General features: G+C 37.8%; 1 protein-coding gene across 2 annotated transcripts in view; it reads right to left on the bottom strand.

Annotated features, from left to right (window-relative positions):
* EXTL3 (exostosin like glycosyltransferase 3) overlaps positions 1-16,828 on the bottom strand; it is a 149,478-nt gene that overhangs the window by 80,484 nt on the left and 52,166 nt on the right. For both annotated transcript variants that reach the window (XR_015696895.1, XM_014057459.2), the window contains exon 2: positions 874-995. The gene's annotated coding sequence lies outside the window, so the exon portion shown is untranslated. The remainder of the gene's footprint in view (positions 1-873; positions 996-16,828) is intronic.

Below are 16,828 nucleotides of genomic sequence, written 5' to 3'. Positions count from 1 at the left end.
CTTTTCGTAGTGCATGGATCACCTGAAATATACTCTAATCTATAAATCATAATATCTATTAGCTTTTAAAAACACACTGTTAATTACAATACAAAAATATATATCCATATACAGTCAACCTGGGTTTAATAGACCTTTGGTTAGTAAATTTTGGAAACAATGAACACATTTTTTTATGTTTCATCATTTAACATATAAAGTTCTTTGTTCTACAGTAATCCAGACAAGTTTCATCATTTTTATAACTTTATGTTGTCTGTATAATGATATAATGGTACACATTAACAATATAATTTATATTATTGCCCTCATTACATAATTATACAAATAACATACACTGATGTAAATTGCATAATTTATGTATTTGCCACATGCCATTACTCAAATGAACAAATTGTTGCAACTCATATAAATTCAGATTTAATGGGCTTTTGGGCTTAATGCACATCCAGTCTCTACTTACAAACGGTCCTTCAAATTGAAGGTTTACTTTATATCTGCCAAATCAGCTGTTTAGGAAGATTTACATTAAAAAATCATTTTTTTAAAAATTACATCATTCGTTTCCAAAATTTTCTATCCAAACATTGTAGCAATAATTATATGGCACGGGAGAGATCAGCAGAGATAAATTATACAAATGCAGTCTGAGCAATTTTCTTATACAGACTGTAAGCAGTCATAATCATTAAAAACAGTGAAAATAGGTTAGAAATGCTGAGAACCCAAAAAGAAAGACACTTTTTGCAAAGATGCATTTCTAGTAACTATACACATTTTTCTCACAGAAGATTCAATGATTTGGATCATTTTGAAAAGAAAAAAAAAGTAGTAGTAAAGAAAATTGCCAGCAATGACAGAATGTCATCTTACCTTCCAATTTTGTAGCCCAAGACCCCAAACTAGCCTCCAATCCATTAATCTGAAAGATTCATCTGAATCCCTTTTGACTCTTTTGGCACCACAGAGACATAAACAGATGAAGAGCAGATCAGCTGCAGAACAACAAAATAAATGAGAAATATCAGTCAAATGAAGGCATTTATAAATAAGCAAATATATACAGGCAGACAAATATACAAATGATTTGTGAGCTTTGATTGCTTGAATCATAATCAAAGTAGGGGTTGATTTCTCAGGAAGGGTCATTACTAATAGATTTTCTGAGTAGAAATTTGATAAGGTTAATAATCTGAATTATACAATTCAAATATAAACCAAACCACACTTTGTGAGCAAGAGAACAAATTTATGTAAATAAACTTTCTAAGAAACCCAGAATCATTAAATTAGCAGTGTTGCCTATTGCATCTTTAATTCCATCAGGGACAGAAGTATTATTAGGAAAATAATGTTCTTCTTCATATCTCTTTGCCATTATTAAAAGCCTCCCACGCATAATTATTTGTACAATAATTTGTCAACTGGTTAAATAAATCCTGGATTTCCAGTATTTAATGACAGTCAGCCTAGCAGCTGTAATCAGAATGCTAAATCCTCCAACTTTTGGAAAATCTCTCTTCTGTAATTCCCAAAATGGATTCCCAAAATGCAAATGGATCACTCAATAACCAAGGGGGTCACTGCTGACAAAATAGAACCTGAAATCGGTCCCCTGAGAAACAGAAAGATTGTGTTAGAATGCTCTTGGGGTCTACTGGGGTTGCTTCTAAACTTTAACATCTTTGATCTTGAATTAAACCAAACAAATACATTGTTGGCTATCACCTCCTCTAATCAGCCTTTCTCTCTTTTTCCTCTCCCAACCCATTCTGCAATTTTGAGCATTATCTTTGAGGCATGACAGCTTCTTTGATTGTATTCTTTGCCAAGTAAGCATTTAAGTGAACGATAGTCCTTGTGGGTATAGGAATATGCTAAATAAACCTTGAGCAAAATAAGTGTGCCTGATGCCCAATAATGGGATGGGGGCAATTAAAACTGATACTTTATTTTCTCCTTTTGGCGGAATGTAAATGAATTGTGCAAAATCATTTACCCAAATAATATTTGGTCCTATTATCCCAGCAAATTAAAAGGAATATTATTATTAAACTATTGAGAGATCAAGTATATCTAGAAAGTGCAGGATTTAAGAAGTCATCCAACTATATATTACGACCTTTCCCCCCTCCAAATCTCTGCCTTTTCATGCTTCACATATTTTACATTAAAAAACAGAGGATAATGTTTCACATAACATTTCGCACACAAAAAAGCCTCACAGGTTCCAATGTCAGTTAGGCCTTTGAGAGAGAAGGCCTGAAGATGTTGGGGACTTAAAACTATCCAAATCAAGTAATAATTTATTTATTGTTCAGGGGCTTTTTAATTGGTCTAGTGGTCAAGGCACCAGGCTAGAAAGCATAACACTGTGAGTTCAAATCCCTTTGGGCCAGTCATTCTCTCTCAGCCCAACTCACCTCACAGGGTTGTTATGGGAAAAATAGGAGGGGAAGGGTGTGTTCGAATATGTTCACAGTCTTGAATTATTATTTGTAAAAATGATAAAGATGGGATATAAACAAATAAAAAATGTACTTATAAGATGTTTTTATATATGATGATAGTGATCGTTCTGACCTAGGTTTCCTGATACAATAAAAAGCAGACACTTATTCCCCAAAAACCTATTTTTATTTCAAAAGCTGTGAATTATGTTTATCCACAGCCCGTAATAGTCCCAAATAGTTTGTAAAGAGTCTGAAAGTAGGCTGCCAAAGTCTTTCAGGATAAGGCTGATAAGCGCCCCACCTTTATCTTCCTTAAAACTCTGCCAAAGACTTAATTGGCAATTAGTTTGGCAAGGCCACATGGAGCAAAGAATCAAAATGGAGTTTCACAATGTAAACCGACCAGCATGAACAAAATTGCTTCCTGCAAAGGCTCATGTGGTCTTTGCTCCTCCTTTATGTCCTATGGGAGGGGCCAATAACCTCTAAACCTTACTACTGAATCGTCCCTTCTGTCTTAACTATTCTTGCCTTCTAGCAGCTCTGCACATGCACACACTTGGAACAGGCTCCCCCTGTTCCTCTGCCTCACTGCTGTTTGACTCTGGAGGCTCCAGAGGCACCACATAACTCTCAGATGGCCCTGGACCCGTCTCTGCCTCCGATGCAGAGCCCTCTCCGAGCCTTCCCCAGACTTCAGGACTGGCCCATGCTCCTCCCCAACCTCCTCACTGTCTGACTCAGCAGGCCGCCAGAGGACCACAACAGTGATTTCTTATCTTTGTGAACTGCTGAAGACCTTTCGTGATTACAGCAGGATCATTACAAGACTCATTTCATTTCTATATACTGGTAGATACACCCAGTCTAAAAAAAGAATATTTCCATTAAAAATAAATAAACAGGAGTCATTGCCAAATAAATATTACAGATCGGATTTATTTAATAAAAAACTTGATCAGTCAAGTCTTTAAGCAGAAAGGGAAGAAAAATCAATTATGAGAGATGCACTATACTGTATGAAATATTTAGACAAACTGAAACTGAAATCTTCAAACTAATGCAATACCAAAAATAGAAATGCTTAGAGCTCTCTCATTATTCAGTGAGTTTCAGACATTGAAGCCTGTGAAGGTGGGAAAGATACTCAGACATGTTTGGTCTACCATTTACAAGCTTAATCCTTGTTATTCTTAGTTTATCAAATCTAGTAGGGAAGGGCTGTCTTGTGGCTCCAGATTTTCCATGCCAGCAGGCAAACTGCCAACCTATACTACAGTACTCCAGTCAGTGGTGGGATTCACAATTTTTTACTACCAGTTATGTGGGCATGGCTTGGTAGGCGTGGCATGACTTGGTGGCCGTGGCAGGGGGAGGAGACTTTAAAATCTCCATTCCCACCCCACTCCACGGAAAGGCTACTGCAAAATCCCCATTTCCTCCTGATCAGCTGGGACTCGAGAGGCAGAGAATAGATGGGGGCAGGGCCAGTCAGAGGTGGTATTTACTGGTTCTCCAAACTACTCAAAATTTCCGCTACCGGTTCTCCAGAACTGGTCAGAACCTGCTGAATACCACCTCTGATTCCAGTAGAACACAGCAACATCAAGATCTGCTTTATGGCAAGTCAGTATCCATCTAAGCAAGAGCATTAGGTTCGGACAGCAGCAGCAACTCTGCATGATTCTCAGGAAGAGATTATCTTTCCCAACACTTCCTACCTATTTGCTCATTTTAATTGGATTTGTTTAACAGCTGCAGTAAAAATGGTCATAAAATCAGTCAGGTCATGTGATGAATTGTTTGACTACTGCATTGCCTAATAACCAAAATTTCAGTCCCAGTTATCGTCATAAGTTGATTACTTGCAGTTAACTGTTTGGGAAAAAAATAATCAAGCAAACAAAGCAACCCTAGAAAATTGATATTAAGAAGTGAGTTGGAGAAAAAGGAATGAATTTTGAGGACAGAAGAAAAATAAGTAGTAAGCAAGCAATTCAAGAACAGAAAACTGGTAGCTATTGTGTACCAAGAAAAAGAAGCTAAGATATTAGATGCGTAGAATAGGTAATGAAAGGTATGACTCATCAATCACTAGGCAGACAAATTTGAGTACAGATGATATACTCTTGATTTAAAATTCAGCTAATGTATTTAGATCAGTTTGGCAAGCAGACAGAAGGATGAAATGATTTCTGTTGACAGTCTCTTTTAATTTTTTTTAGTTCAATGAAATAAATTTGAGCAGAAGAAAAACATTGAAACTAGTTTTTGAGAGTAAATGCTCAAGGGGGAAAAGCAAGGGAGTATTAAAACATGTGTTTAAAGCCAAAGGTTCACATCTACTGAAGTTCTGCCATATTTATATATTGATTCTTAAGAAATTTCATTCCTTTATATTGAAATGACTGCTTTAATCTGCAAAGTTGTAAAAAAATACTGTACAAATCAATGTGGTCCTATTTGTTCTATTAGAAAAATCTAAAGTCATTTCAATTTCACACAGAAATATAAGAATTCTAAGAAAAAAATGGCAAACTAACACACAATCATAATATGGGTCTTTAAAAAGGCAGCATCTTCAATTGGAGCCATCCACAGCTGATCATAGAAGAATTAAAGCAGATTGAAACAACCAGGCAGGTTTGTGTGGGAGAATATAATCCTTAAGGAATGCCGAACCTGGTCCATCAGGGATTATAAAAAGCTTAAAATCAATATTTTTCATTAATACCCAGAAATGGGGCTTTAAGCCATGTAGTTGTTTAAAAATGTAAAATGTTCTCTAAAATCGGTTAGCAGTATGTTGATCCACAGCAATCTCCAAAGTGTGTGTGTATGTATGTATGTGTACACACACACACACAGAACTCAAAACCTGCCATTAAGCAACAATAATGAAAAACTAAAAATCTATCATTTGTTTACTGGACCTGAAAGGTCCATGTATCTTTAGAACTGTGGTCTTCTGCATATTACTCAGTGGGGCTTCTTCCTTGCTGTGCTTATGCATTTAGTATTACAATTATAAGCTACAATCTTTCCTACACTGATTTCAAAAGAAGCTGTTTACCAAGAATCCCCAAACTTCGAAGATCCTAGGCACAACTGAAACATTGCGGGCACTTAGGGAATGTGCAAAGATTCTCAGAGATTTTTCATTAAAATATTAGTCTCCTTTTCCTAGCATAACATTTTCTCAATAGCATTTCATCTGGAAAGAGACGGTAGGCTAGAGGGCTAGGAATGGATTTAACAATGGGAAGCATTTTCATTCTATTTTTCTGTGAATCCTGGGATTGCTTTTGATTTGCCTTTAAAAAAAAAACAGCTAGGGCAGCAGCACTTCAAAATAGCCAGATATTTACAGTAATGCATATCTAAAACAGTAAACTGGAGAATGTTAGAAGATGAGCAAGAGAAAAAAAATGAACTCCAAGAAACAGATTGCAGCTCTTGTTCTCATTTTTGGCACTATTCTTGTTTTAGAATCCAAAGTCTCTTATTTCTGCTTGTCTTGTAATTACTCCCGTTACATGCAGGCATTTGGTAAAAGCATATCAAGAGTAAAACAAAAGAGAACTTGGAGATCTTTGAAGGAGGTTTATTCCTACAAAGCTTGTCAAATGATCGGCTATGTGTCACAAAGCTCCTTGTCCATAAGTATTCCAGCAGAACACAGCAATACCAAGAACACCAAATCAGATTATGCATCCATCTATTCTAGTATATTCTGCTCTGAAAGTATCAGTTCTGCAGGATTCTCAAGCAAAGATCGCCTTTCTCAATACTTCCTACCTATTTGGTCATTTTAACTAGAGATGTGAAGGGCTAAATCTGGGCCTTTCTGTTTATGAAGCATTTATTCTACCCACAGGTACATTCAGGCCTTATTGGTAGATCTGAGACTCGCCCATGATCTAATCCAGCTCAGGAATTCTGGGAGTTGAAATCCATATATCTTAGAGTTGCCAAGTTTGAGAAACACTGACCTAATATAAATAGACTTGGCTCTCATTCATTTTTAAAAAAAAGATTCTTATTTGAGTCAAAAGATTCCATCCTGTGGATGTTGTACAGCAACAGTGACAAAACATCAGATTCTTTCTATGTTAACTTATCCTAGGACAACTAGGATTAGTATTTCAAGCAGGTATGCTAGAGCAATTTTAAAAGATTGCAGGTACCTAGTAAGTAAAAAAACCAAAAGCAAAATTGATACACTGGTAGTTTTTCCAATGCTCACAGCCTGTCTGAGGGAAACAATCTGGAATCTGAACATAGAGCTGCTGTTGTTGTTTTCCTGTTTATTTGCATTTTTTTAAAAAAAAACTGCATTCTTTTAAGACATTTCTAAAGATAATGGAAGCATTCAGTGCTGTGTCTGAGACAAATTCATCAACCTCCCAATTTAGGCTTAATAAGCAAAGCCCAGCTGTTCAATAGCTGGCAGCCAATTTCTGGCCCATTTTTAAAATCATAGTTGAGATATGGAAATGTAATGGCACTGGGGTGATATTTTGAAAAAAAGATGCTAAAGAAGTAAGAGATTCAAGTAAATCTGGAAATAGTTGTTTTTTTTTTTGCTGGATTCTTTTGGGCAACTCTGTAATCAATGTGCAAGTTTAGAAAGTAGTATAGATTGGAACTCAGTGTCCTGCAAATGGTGTGTTGGTTTGTTTTTATACAGCTAGTTTATTGCTTATAATCAAGAAGATGAATTTGAACTGAAACAGGGAATGCCTTATAAAAATCTCTAAAGAAATGGTGGGAAATTGGAAAACTTTTCTGTAGTATTTTGAGTTTTCCCAAAATAATACCTACTGTAAAATAAATATAACTGTGTCGATAATGCAGGGGGGACAATTTAATTTGTCTTGATGCCTTTTAATTAACAGGCAGGAATGTTGATTGCAGTTTGCAAGAATGAAATCACCAACAGTCTTGATACATCTTGCTCAGAATCTCTTCCACTTGTCTTTAAACTCAAATATGTAATGGGCCCCATGTTCTTTCCATTTTCATCTATGGGGAGTGACCAACAAGGGTTTTAAAATATTTTTTATGGTAAAGAGGAGTATATTTTGGTGAATACACTGATGTTTTGTAGACATTTTTAATTAAATTTCTGCTATTTTTATACTTTTTCTTCAAAAATATTAAGGGGCTTTTTCAGAAAGGAATTATGTTGATTAATTTATTACAATATTAACTAGAATAAAGTCTTTACAAGAGCAAAGTCCAGTTTTTCAGACACATCTCACAGAATGAATGCTAATCAAAAAAAGCTTGGTGTCTTAATAAACACATTTAGTCTGCCATAACAATACCAAAAATCAGTATAGCCTTATCACACTTTAAAGATGAACATGCCCTCCCCGCCCCTTTGGGAAAAAAAGGCAGGAATTCTATGGCTGAGACCAATCATAGATCAAGGCATAAACTATTTATGGGTAATAGCTGGCCAACTATCACAGCAGGAATGCCAAACAGGGTTGGGCCCAGTTAAAACTTGGATGAGATTCCTCCATAAAAAACTAATGTAGTGAGCTACCCTGCAAAGATCTTAGAACATCCCTAAACACAATGGTGAACTACTTCCATAATCAGGCTGAGAAAATTACATAAACATGTTTATGAGATCACCATGAACATGTTTATGAACATGGTGATCTTGGTTCAAATGAGGTATTTAATATTTGGGCTTGGTTCCGAAGAGGCACTTAATGTTTGTTCCACTCAAGTAGCCTGTTTTATGGCAGCTAGTTAAGAACAGAGTTTTCCAGTCCTTCTATTTAAAGTTCAGATCTAGTGCTTCATATATAAGAAAGTCCTATGGCCACTAACTGTTCTCCTTCTTCTCAATATTGCATTAGTCTAATATTAAAATACACTTTCAAACAATAGACTAGTGTTACCCCACCACCCTTTTGAAAATAATTGGAGAGATTTTACATTAAACCCAGAAACATCCAAAACTGGGTTAAAAAGCAGCTAGTATCACCATTAATCTTGATACTAGGTTTAATAGATACGAATAGCAAGGGACGTTAATACCAGTAAAGAAATTTGCTGCTGCCAATTGAGCCTGGTAAGAGGAGGAAAATGAGTAATAATTTCTTGGTTCCTTGGATCACACAGGGACTGGGATTATATAGCAGGTTAAATCTTAAACCTGGGTTAACAAAACAATTACCAAATTCATGTAACATGCTATATAAAAACAAATAAACTATATTTTTTAACAACACAGGCTGTGAAGACAATGATTAGGTTCCCACCAAATGCTGATCACAAGCTATGCACTCTCAATTGAGCCTTGAGGGCTGCCTGCAGCTCACAGCTTGCCCATTTTTTCACAAAGCAATGAAATCTAGTTTCTACAAGAAACACTTCTGTCAGTTAGACAAACTGCTTCAATTCTGTACTTGCAGGTCATTGGGTCAATAAATTAGAGAATGGTTTCCAATATTTTTTTTTCTAAATGCTCTTGTTTTATCTAGATCCTTAACAAAGAAGAAGCAGGCTGAGGAAATGAAAAAAAAAAGTGCAACAACTGAAAGCAATTGTCTTATCAGCCTTCAAACTCTTTAGTCAGGAGCATCAGCAGTTGGAGATAAAGAATTACAATGTGCAGGAGGAAGAGTGTGGCGTCATAATCTAAGCTTAAAGCCTTTTGTATCTGCAACATAATGCTGCACACTCCTCCAGTTTTTGATCCCCCCCACCCCAGCACCTCTTGCTTTCAATCTGTCAGAATCCATACCAACTCAGACTATGTCCCTTTTACAGGGGTGTCAAACTCAAGGCCCATGGGGTGCTTAGATATGGCCAGCAGGGCCACCCTGAAAACAGTGAAGGATCTGCCCATGGTGCCTCTGCCAGCAAAAACGGCACTCGGGAGGGATGCTTGTGTTCCCCCCGGGCTCCGTTTTCAGCCCTCTGCCAGCTAAAATGGAGCTGTGCTCTGTTTTCGCTGGCAGAGGGCTGCAGGAGGTTGTTGTGGCTAGAAACAGAGCCCAGAGGGGCCATGCACGCCCTTCCCGAACTCCATTTTCACTGGCAGAGGGCTAGCAAAACAAACTACTAGCCAAAGTGGCTTATGTTCACAAGGAAGAGGCATCGAGGAATTACTCCGCTGGAGACAATGGATCGCCCGAGTCCCGCCTGGGCCACCACAGGTGCCGACATAAACAATGTCAAGCTGGCCATGCCCACCCAGGTCATGCCCACACCCACAGCCTCCTGAAGTCAAATACAGCTGTGATGCGGCCCTCAATGAAATCGAGTTGACACCTCTGAGTTAAAAGGAAGTAAATATTTAGAATGTTGGATTTAGAATCCAACAGTTCATTTTTCCTAGGCCTGCTCCTGAAGGAAAATCCAAAATGGTAAATGGTTCCTTTGGTTAAACATAAGAATTCCAGCTTCCCATTTTTAACAGCGGCCTGGCTAGCCAGATTCATCCAAGAAGTCCTTAAATGGGGCATGAAGGCATCTGTTCTCCTCTCTTTATCTCCAGCATCTAGTATTGAGAAGCATACCACCTCAGGACAGGGAAGCTCCATCTAGCCTCTGTGGCTTATTGCCAGCAGGCTTATCCTCCGTGAATCTATTTGAGACTGAAATAAAGCTCTAATGTCACTGCCTTGTGTTAGAAGCCCATCAGTCTGTCATCAAAATGAAATGCAAAGGAATTAAGAGTACAATTTTCCCATGCTAACATTTCATCCATTTTCTCACCAGCATCCACTTTTGGGGCTTGCTGGCTTTTCAAATTTCTTTCAAGACCCTCTGGGGAATTAACCAACTGCAGCAAAATGTTGTCACTGGTGGACAATAAATGTACTATGCTGGCACAGATCCAACCACCATTTTATTCCCAATAGAACAGATTATGACTTCCCTCTAGGTTCTCTGGGGAAGGGTGCAAGATATAATACAATACAGATGGGCAGGCAACTGGAAAAGACAATAAGAAAACTCCCATTATTATCCGAGCTCCTAATCCACATGAACAGACATGGGCCATAGAAGTATTTCTCATTAATAAACTTTTAATTGTCCTAGGGTTTTACTTTTCGGCATGCTTTTCGTAATAGATCTCCAATGATCTACCTTGCAGTAAGATACAGTATATGTAAAATTGTTTTAATTAAACTATGCTATGCAGAAGCTTTTGCTCTGCCCAAACAGCACCTACTGTAAGAAGCCCTATCCTCCAATTACAGTAGTAGTATCCTGGGAAGAGTCTGTAGTATATAGGCATAACACCTCTGGTTGCAGAAGGTAGCAGAGTCTTGTATTGATAACTGACTGTCATAGCTCAAGATATCTGAAGTTTGTCTGGCTAGTGAAGCCTACTCCAAAGATTCCTTATCTTTCCTATTTAACTTCTAAAATAATCAACCCCTCCATTCAGCATAGAAATTAAATATTATTGCTTAACATTTATACTGTGTTCTAAAGTCTTCAAAACACTTCAAGGCATTATATCAATCAGTCTTAATATCCCCGTATCAGTGGCAGAAGGGGCTGAGGATGAGTGCCTTGCCCCGGTTAGCCATTTATACAAAGTTTCAGGACTTCTTGATCCATAGATGTTATTTACTTTATTTCATAGCATTTCAGATAAGACAGGTTGTAAAACTCCCACACCAGCAAAATCCTCCATTCCTTGGTAATCAGTCTTATTGCAAGTCTGAAACATGGATGAAATATAAATTAAGAACACAAAAGCAATTTGAGGCTTTTTTTTTCCTGGCTGCTAAGTCAAGAAATTAATTGTCTATGGAATTATCCAGTTCTTTCATACAGCCCTGAAGAAAAGGAAGTCAAGAACGTACTTTCTTCCCTTGACTTTTAACCAAATTCCGTCAGGACTGAGGATAAAGAGAATAACTTGCTTTACATGTAGATCATAAATCTTGACATGCCAAAGGCAACTCTGTTCATAAAGCATGGTATTCAATATTTCCCTGCCCACATTCTGCACGGCTAAGTACTCTTCTCTTAGGCTTTGCTACACCTATACAGCACAGACTCTTAGCAAGAGTTGCAATTGTGTCTAACCAATACAGAATTACTGTAGAAAAAGGAAAAAGAAAAGGGGGGGAAATCCCTCTTTTTTGCTGCTTTGTAATCTAGGGGAAGGTAGGTAATATTTTGTGCGTTGAATCAACATTGCATTTGCAGATCAGCCTAGAAAGCAAAGTATGAGACCAAAGTAATCACGATATAGCTTTTGTGGGTTTGTAAAAGAGGGACTTCTCCATGAAAAATTAAACTAAAAAGGATGCTTTTCATGTTGATCAATAAGCAAGAGAGATGCTTTTATGCAAATAGTAGCCTGATTGCAAGGCGATTACAAGGAAAAGGAAACTGGTTGGCAACTTCTTTCACCATCCATGTTTTTCTCACTCCAGGTAGCCAATCTAAATGCAAATTCTGAGAAGGAAAAGCTACAATATTCTAGATGGATAGCAAAGAATTTTTGTAAATTGCAGACCAAACAGCAGAGGAAGTATTTGGAGCCTAATCCTACATAGATAGAAAAATGATTGATTTACTTATTATATTAATTATAATATGGGCTAGAAATACAGCTATATTATGATTACCTTGATCGCATACATTTGAGGAAAGGCAGTTGATTTGCTTTCCAGGCTGATCTGTAAATGTGATGTTGATCAACAGACAAAATATTACCTAGCTTCCCCTGTATTACCCTAAACTGCTGTATAACTAAGGCTCCCAGTAGAGATTTCTGCAAATGTGAATATTGACAGTCATTGCATTCCAAGGAACAGGCAAAATCAACTTCCAAGACTAGTATGTTTATTTGCAGCCATGGGTTTTAGCAAAGTTCATATAAAATTGTAACAATTTGTATCTGTTCCTTTCATCCCCCTTAAAATTAACAGCACTTTCAGTCAATATCTGGATTTGTATCTTCCTTGAGGCCCTTGCAAATAACACAACTTATTTTGTTACATGTTCCCCTACATCAGTCACAGGAAATGTTTTTCCCCCCAATGCTGAACTGATTCAGTGTGTTAACAAAGACATTTACAACATTCATTGTTATATACTATATTTTTCCTAGCAATCATATATGGACCTATATGCAATCTGTAAAACACTTTGTATCAATTTTCTCTAGATTGTAGCTTGGACTGACATTTATTGAATTTTTTTTTCTATAGCTCTTCCCATTTTAGTAGAGGATTATAGAAAACCAGTCTCATGTATCACAGGCAAACAGAGTCCCATGCTCAAGCAGGGAGAGAAATTATAGTTGAAAGGGATCACTTATAGCACAACATGAACAATGAAACTGTATGGTTTAGCTCTCAGCTTCCTCCATAATTCCAAGTTCAGAAAAGGGCCACACAAGATAATTCCTGCTGTCATTCTAAATTACGTTTGGACTGACCAAAAAAAAGAGGAAGGGATAGTCAATTTGTGCACCTGTACCTTTTGATTTCCCCTAAAGGTGGATGCAACTTGCTCATCTTGCCTCTATGTATGTATGCAGACCCTGGAGGAAGAGGAGGAGGAGGAGGAAGAGGAGAGGAAGAAGAGGAAGAAGAGGAAGAAGAGGAAGAAGAAGAAGAAGACGACAGACAGACAGACAGATAGACAGACAAAGCAGTAGGACAACAGAAAAGGTACACACCATCTTTGTGGTGATAACCTAAGAAAGTGGGAGGAAATCAGATCAAGCTTTTCATACACAGAGTTTCATGGGCAGGAAAAGCTGAAATGAGTGGGGGGGGAAAACCTTGCAGGAAGTAGTTGGCTGAAGCTGAATTCAGAGGAAGAGCAGAGAAATGGTTAGCAAACAATGAAATTAGGCAGTGCCCAAGTATTGAAAGGGAGGTGCCTCTTAGAATGATTCAAGATCAACAAACAGAAAGATATCATGCATTGGGATTTCTCTATACAACACAGACATCCAAAGAGAGAAGAGGATCTGAAGACAAAGAAAAACTCAAGAGCCACAAAAGATCGCCAGCAGAGAATTACTTGAAGCCCTTAGTTAACTCTATGGACAATTTAGTATCAATTATATTTTTAAATGAGCACACAATTATATTAAAAGATTTACTATTCTTCCAGTCAGGAAGATAGTTAACCACAGAATGATACAGTAATTTGGTTGTAAAATAATTTATCATATTCCATACTTTTTGGAAAGCAGAGGACAGAAAAGATATTATGAATTAACATGGAGGTGTTCATTAAAACATCAAGAGTCCATCTTGGGTTGAAGAAGACTTGGAACTGTATTTTTGAAGATATTAGCGTTATGACCAATACAATCAAAATATATAATTATGTTATGTCTTCCTGGATATGTGCCAAAATGCATTCTTAACGGGAATTGGGTGGTGCTTCTATGGAAAGCCACATGAGAATTTGTCACCTAAAATACTGGCAGAAATACATTCAGCCCATCGTAATTGATAACTTGCCCTGTCAGTGATGGTGAGAGTTATGGTTTTCTCTTTGATTGGAGTGTTGATTTCTGCTTGATTATTTGTCTAGTGTTAATCTCTGCTTATCTGGAATTGGTTATTGGAAATGATGTATTCTGGTCTTTTTATGTCCTATTTAACATGTTTATTCTTCCTTTCCATGTGTTTATGCACATACTCTGGTAGTCTTCTGCCTGTCTATCCTACCAGACAAAGTATCAAGCAAAAATCAATATCCTACTAACTAACTTCTGCTTTCTACTGAATGCAGTCTTTGCTTCTTTATAACTGAAACATTTAAAGAAAAACCAGAAGAGTTACCTGTATGCCTCAGTTTATTTCATTATATGGTTTATGGAATGAATCTCCAGAGACATATATGGTTTATAGTTCTTATTTTTTGAGAAAAGTGTCTGTCAGAATCTTTGATTTAGAGTAAGAGAAAAAGATATATGAAAAATGAAAATTCAAATACAGAAAGTGTGTTTTAAGGTCCATATAGATGTATAGTGAAAATCAAAAGGCCTTCAGACTTGATTTAGAAGCCTACTATGTCAATGCCAGAGGCCACAAATAGAGGTTCAGTGGCAGACACATGTCATCCACCAACATTCAAGCTAATATACAGAAGATTCCCTAAATCTGACAAAATGTGAAGTTATTCCATGGTGGCATGAATTGACATGACATGATTCATTCTGTCAAAATGCATCACTGTAATCAATCAGGACAATATTGTGTCAGGTCTGTTAGTGTATGTTTTGCCGCCTGGGTTAGTTCAATTGATCAGACCTTAGCATATATTTTCAGAGGCACTTTGGGTTGCAAATGATGTGCTCAGCTTCCTCTCTTTAAAGTGTCCTTTAAACATGCCCTTTGCATTCATAAAATTTGAATTAAAAGCCCTAAGCAAAACTGCTACTTTCCCAGGGGTGGGATGGGGGGAGGGGAACATCTGTTTTGGCAAAGGCTCAGAATAACATTCATAATCCTGAAAATTGTAGCAGAATCAATTTCCAAATCCCTATCAGCAAATGTCACAAGCAAAATATTTGTTACAGGCTCAAATCCTGAATAGAGTGTAATCAAGAGCAAAGGTACAGTACAGGCTGGTCCAGAAGCCCAACAGCTGCAACTGAGCTGAGAATGCCACTACAGCAGCCAGCAAACATTTCTGCAGAAGAGTTCTGAGTTTATTGGTGCTCCTGGAGCATGCTTACAAGCAACAGATGTTCCATAGACAACTGAAAGAACAAGAGGAAAGTTGCAGTCAAAATTGGAAATGTGATCAATGAGAAAATATAGCCAGAAATAGATTTACCAGAGATGAAGGAAAAAAGGTGGTTTTTCTTTTTAAAGAAATGGAATGACAGCATTCCTTTTTGAAAAGTATAACCTGGGGTTGGCAAGACCAAAAATGGAAATGCACAGCTGTGTAGATTTTACAAGTTCACGCAGCCTCTAAGTTTCAGTGTAAAATTTGGATCCTGTGAATCTCAACATTCAGTTTTCATTGTTTGTAAAAAGAACATTCCTGAATTGTTTTGGAATTATTGAATTATTATTTGTGAATGCTTCTTGGCTGGTAAAATACATGATAATGGAGTCCCACTGGTGATTATATCACCTGGCAGACACAAGAAAGAGATGGGATATCCCATCAGCTGGGTTATTAACAACAGGCAAAAACATTTGAATACTTGAAAACGCTATAGGCATGCCAAATTAATCTATAGTAGCCCAAGATTAGAAGGTGTAGAAGCTGATAGCATCTTTTCTGACGAACACATTGTATGAATGACTTTAATACATTTTATTTATGCCTTTTAATAAAACATGTTAGTTTGAAAAGATGCTATCAGACTATTGATTTGGGGAAGTTCAAAAAACTTTTGATTTTCTTCAAAACTGTTAACTGTTTAAGGTGAATTTCTTATGTAATCAAGGCAAGCTAAATTTTATTCTAAGTTTCGGTATTAAGATAAAGTAGTTACCCAAACTTTGTCACCACTCATTCTTGCTGTATCCTCAAACACATTCTCTCCCCAAAAATCTCTTAAAAGAATTGTAGCCAAACCTAAAAGAATAAAGTCAGAGTAATAGTAAAAAAAAAAAAATCATTTCAAAAAAGAAAAAAAGAAAAGTAAAGAGCACACAGTCATCCAGAAACAGACAAGACTAAGCAACTTCCTACTGACACGCTAAGTCAAAAAGTGAAGATATCCCCACCCAGCAAGACCAGAAGTAACTAGAACAGCAAGCAAACACAATAAAATTAATAATATTGTCTGCTCCAAATACATGCCCAGCTCAATAGCTATGGCCCCAGGGGTCTCCCTCTGTCTCTTAACGACTTCCAGGAATAGGTCGGGAGCAGGAATCTCCTCCTTAACCGCTTTGGGCTTGGAATAGACCGTGCCCTGGGGCTTCCTTGCTGGCTCACCTTCCTTGGCCCCCTTGCCCCCTCCCCCAGCTGAGCAGTGGCACGCGCCTTGTGTAGGAGGGACCGGAACAAGTTAGGAGGGAACAATCCCGTGAAGGCTGAAGGTTCAGGCTCCAGTTCCTCCTCCAGTCACGCTGCGCCTTGTCCCCCAAGACAGACCCTTCCTGCTGGGGACCCAGGGGGGCGGACTGGCTGGGAAGGGCCCGGTAGCTGGGCTGATGAAGAGCTGGGAACTGTGACCTTGCACTGAGAGGCAGAGCGAGGCCCCTGGCGCTGTATGCTTGCACCCACACCAGATGCAATGGCTCTTTCAATGAGGTTCTGAAGACCCACAGGCAGGTCCTCAATATCCAAGGAGTCCCAGCTGGATACCCCAGGCACCTGACTATGGCTGGGGGTAGGTGCCAGGGTTGGCCTGGACGGATCTCTACCTCCCAGCTGAGTCTCTAGGG

Source organism: Thamnophis sirtalis, unplaced genomic scaffold, assembly GCF_051295495.1.
Source record: "Thamnophis sirtalis isolate CommonGarterSnake01/CBP01778 unplaced genomic scaffold, rThaSir2_p1.2 scaffold_6, whole genome shotgun sequence".
Taxonomy (NCBI): Eukaryota; Metazoa; Chordata; class Lepidosauria; order Squamata; family Natricidae; genus Thamnophis; species Thamnophis sirtalis.
Note: the sequence above shows the minus strand (reverse complement) of the source record. Positions and strands in the feature narration are given on the sequence as shown.